The sequence below is a fragment of the Saccoglossus kowalevskii genome, chromosome 11 (genome assembly GCF_978046115.1).
Source record: "Saccoglossus kowalevskii chromosome 11, keSacKowa6.1, whole genome shotgun sequence".
Taxonomy (NCBI): Eukaryota; Metazoa; Hemichordata; class Enteropneusta; family Harrimaniidae; genus Saccoglossus; species Saccoglossus kowalevskii.
Window position 1 is genome coordinate 32610533 of NC_140651.1, and position 5036 is coordinate 32615568.

At 38.4% G+C, this 5036-nt stretch overlaps 1 long non-coding RNA gene across 1 annotated transcript; it reads left to right on the forward strand.

Annotated features, from left to right (window-relative positions):
• The first annotated feature begins 3328 nt into the window (after window positions 1–3328).
• Window positions 3329–4328, forward strand: LOC146737153 (uncharacterized). Its single transcript, XR_014930972.1, has 2 exons — window positions 3329–3664; window positions 4155–4328. It is a non-coding gene; the product is annotated as an uncharacterized LOC146737153 (long non-coding RNA).
• Window positions 4329–5036: the final 708 nt, after the last annotated feature.

Here is a 5036-nt window from a genome sequence, read left to right on the forward strand (position 1 = left end):
TTTATTACAGATTGGAGTGAGGGCACGTCGCATTCATCCTGCGCCGCAAGTTTGTATATATCGATGTTTATCTCGGCGATATATCATTCCAAATTTAACGAATGTCCTACCGAAATTTGAACTCTGATCGCTGGATTCAAAGTGCAGAGTGCTAACCATTACACCATAGGGCCTGTAATAATTCCTTCCAATATACATTTCTATGGTGAAAACAAACATTACTCAGAAAGATAAAAATCGTTTCAACTGAGATGACCGATGCATTATGAATACCTGTGCGTCACTCAGACATTGACACCTTCTCGCGCATTCATATCATGAATGGCATTATTGTTTTAGAATCTGCCCTCAGATGATGATTTTAAGGAAGGATTTATTACAGATTGGCGTGAGGGCACGTCGCATTCCCCCTGCGCCGCAAGTTTGTATATATCGATGTTTACCTTGGCGATATATCATACCAAAATAAACGAAGGAACTACCGATATTTGAACTCGGATCGCTGGATACAGAGTCCAGAGTGCTAACCATTACACCATAGGGTCTGTAATACTTCCTTCCTTTATACTTTTCTACGGTGAAAACAAACATTACTCAGAAAGATAAAAATCGTTTCAACTGAGATGACCGATGCATTATGAATACCTGTGCGTCACTCAGACATTGACAACTTCTCACGCATTGATATCATGAATGGCATTATTGTTTTAGAAACTGCCCTCAGATGATGATTTTAAGGAAGGATTCATTACAGATTGGCGTTAGGGCACGTAGCATTCATTCTGCGCCGCAAGTTTGTATATATCGATGTTTATCTTGGCGATATATCATACCAAAATAAACGAAGGTCCTACCGAGATTTGAACTGGGATAGCTGGATTCAGAGACCAGAGTGCTAACCATTACACCATAGGGCCTGTAATACTTCCATCCAATATACATTTCTATGGTGAAAACAAACATTACTCAGAAAGATAAAAATCCTTTCAACTGAGGTGACCGATGCATTTCGAATACCTGTGCGTCACTCAGACATTGACACCTTCTCACGCATTGATATCATGAATGGTATTATTGTTTCAGCAACTGACCTTAGATGATGATTTTAAGGAAGGATTTATTGTAGATTGGCGTGAGAGCACGTCGCATTCCTCCTGCGCCGCAAGTTTGTATATATCGATGTTTATCTCGGCGATACATCATACCAAAATAAACGAAGGTCCTACCGAGATTTGAAATCGGATCGCTGCATTCAGAGTCCAGAGTGCTAACCATTACACCATAGGGCCTGTAATACTGCATTCTAATATACATATCTATGGTGAAAACAAACATTACTCAGAAGATAAAAATCTTTTCAACTGAGATGTCCGATGCATTTCGAATACCTGTGACATGACCGATGAATTTCCAATAGCTGTGCGTCGCTCAGACATTGACATCTGCTAACGAATTGATATCATGGATGGAATTATTATTCTAGTAACTGCCCTCAGATGATGATTTTAAGCAAGGATTTATTACAGATTGGCTTGAGGGCACGTCGCATTCCTCCTGCGCCGCAAGTTTGTATATATCGATGTTTATCTTGGCGATATATCATACCAAAATAAACGAAGGTCTTACCGAGATTTGAACTCGGATCGCTGGATACATAGTCCAGAGTGCTAACCATTACACCATAGGGTCTGTAATACTTCCTTTCTTTATACATTTCTACGGTGAAAACAAACATTACTCAGAAAGATAAAAATCCTTTCAACTGAGATGACCGATGCATTATGAATCCCTGTGCGTCACTCAGACATTGACCCTTTCTCGCGCATTGATATCATTATGGTATTATTGTTTTAGCAACTGCCCTCAGATGATGATTTTAAGGAAGGATTTATTACAGATTGGAGTGAGGGCACGTCGCATTCATCCTGCGCCGCAAGTTTGTATATATCGATGTTTATCTCGGCGATATATCATTCCAAATTTAACGAATGTCCTACCGAAATTTGAACTCCGATCGCTGGATTCAAAGTGCAGAGTGCTAACCATTACACCATAGGGCCTGTAATAATTCCTTCCAATATACATTTCTATGGTGAAAACAAACATTACTCAGAAAGATAAAAATCCTTTCAACGGAGATGACCGATGCATTTCGAATACCTGTGCGTCACTCAGACATTGACAACTTCTCACGCATTGATATCATGAATGGCATTATTGTTTTAGAAACTGCCCTCAGATGATGATTTTAAGGAAGGATTCATTACAGATTGGCGTGAGGGCACGTAGCATTCATTCTGCGCCGCAAGTTTGTATATATCGATGTTTATCTCGGCGATATATCATACCAAAATAAACGAAGGTCCTATCGAGATTTGAACTGGGATAGCTGGATTCAGAGACCAGAGGGCTAACCATTACACCATAGGGCCTGTAATACTTCCTTCCAATATACATTTCTATGGTGAAAACAAACATTACTCAGAAAGATAAAAATCCTTTCAACTGAGATGACCGATGCATTTCGAATACCTGTTCGTCACTCAGACATTGACACCTTCTCACGCATTGATATCATGAATGGTATTATTGTTTTGGCAACTGCCATCAGATGATGATTTTACGGAAGGATTTATTACAGATTGGCGTGAGGGCACGTCGCATTCCTCCTGCGCCGCAAGATTGTATATATCGATGTTTAACTTGGCGGTGTTTCATACCAAATTTAACGAAGGTCCTACCGAGATTTGAACTCCGATCGCTGGATTCAAAGTGCAGAGTGCTAACCATTACACCATTGGGCCTGTAATAATTCCTTCCAATATACATTTCTATGGTGAAAACAAACATTACTCAGAAAGATAAAAATCCTTTCAACTGAGGTGACCAATGCATTTCGAATACCTGTGCGTCACTCAGACATTGACACCTTCTCACGCATTGATATCATGAATGGTATTATTGTTTCAGCAACTGCCCTTAGATGATGATTTTAAGGAAGGATTTATTGTAGATTGGAGTGAGAGCACGTCGCATTCCTCCTGCGCCGCAAGTTTGTATATATCGATGTTTATCTCGGCGATACATCATACCAAAATAAACGAAGGTCCTACCGAGATTTGAAATCGGATCGCTGCATTCAGAGTCCAGAGTGCTAACCATTACACCATAGGGCCTGTAATACTGCATTCTAATATACATATCTATGGTGAAAACAAACATTACTCAGAAGATAAAAATCTTTTCAACTGAGATGTCCGATGCATTTCGAATACCTGTGACATGACCGATGAATTTCCAATAGCTGTGCGTCGCTCAGACATTGACAATCTGATTAAAATCTGATGTAGTGTACGGGCTTTAATTATTTTGGCTATAAACTTATTTTAATTTTATTTTTTATTACTTATGTTATTAGTGCCCTTTTATTTCATTATTTTACTTTGATTTTGATTTTTTGATTTTTTTTTAATTCCGCCCTACCTACATCTGATCCGACGCCTATGTAACGAGATTTCAACGAGACCCACTATCGACGATTTTAGTCAACGAATCACATACCTCCTTTTATAGCGCACATGATGACGTCACCGGGTGGCAAACACACTCAAATAAAATAGCGAATTATACCGACGTTAGCGACCGTGAATAACACGACTTTTCGGTAAGTTTATCATTGTCAAATGCAACGAAAGTCATTTTTACGTTAATATTGTGACTCGAATGGTTCGACTTTAGATCGTTATTCCGCATAGTTATTCTGGGAGTGTTGATTTTGTTTCCACCGGTTCGACCGAACACCAGTGTCTTTTTCCAGTCGCCTGCCCTGGAGACGGGTGATGTTTTGTTGACGATCGGGCCAAAATCGTCTACGGTATTGAAGCTGTAAATATTCATCAAATTGTATCAACATTTTGTACATTATACAATAACTCTTTATTAAAGTGATTGAGCTGATTTGGACTGGAATAAAATATTTTTTATTTGGAACACATCGCAATTGATCAGGAAATATTTGTTTGCTCCAATTTTCTGCGTCGATGCCGTGGGCCGGTGACCGTTATACAATTTAAAATCAGTTTGCATTGTTTACTATAGCTGTTTACAGTGTTCTAATCATTACGATTTACTTATTTTTGTTGCTTCCATTCTAGATAATTATGCTCAGTGATGTAAAATTGAAGCGATGACTGAATGAACGAACCTTGGCTGGCGAAGATGTATCTGGAAGTGTACACATTTGTTGGAAGTGAAAAAAATATTCAATGTAATGAGAAAAATTGTAAAATGCTGTGGAATTTCTTTTGCAAATAAAAATATACTAGCAATTTTCTATTAATGGTTCATTCAAGTGGGCAAAATATAATGTACAGAAAGAAAGCCCGTATACACTGAAAAGTAAGCAACCGACAGCCTGTATAAAAGGGGGGCTGTGATTGGCTGTTACTTACGCGAGACTTGAACGGGACTTACATAGGCGTCGGATCAGATGTAGGTAGGGCGGAATTAAAAAAAATCTCAAAATCAAAGTAAAATAATAAAATAAAAGGGCATTAATAACAAATATAATAAAAAATAAAATTAAAATAAGTTTATAGTCAAAATAATTAAAGCCCCTACACTACATCAGATTTTAGTCAGATTGAGACATTGACATCTGCTAACGAATTGATATCATGGATGGAATTATTATTCTAGCAACTGCCCTCAGATGATGATTTTAAGCAAGGATTTATTACAGATTGGCTTGAGGGCACGTCGCATTCCTCCTGCGCCGCAAGTTTGTATATATCGATGTTTATCTTGGCGATATATCATACCAAAATAAACGAAGGTCTTACCGAGATTTGAACTCGTATCGCTGGATACATAGTCCAGAGTGCTAACCATTACACCATAGGGTCTGTAATACTTCCTTCCTTTATACATTTCTACGGTGAAAACAAACATTACTCAGAAAGATAAAAATCCTTTCAACGGAGATGACCGATGCATTATGAATACCTGTGCGTCACTCAGACATTGACCCTTTCTCG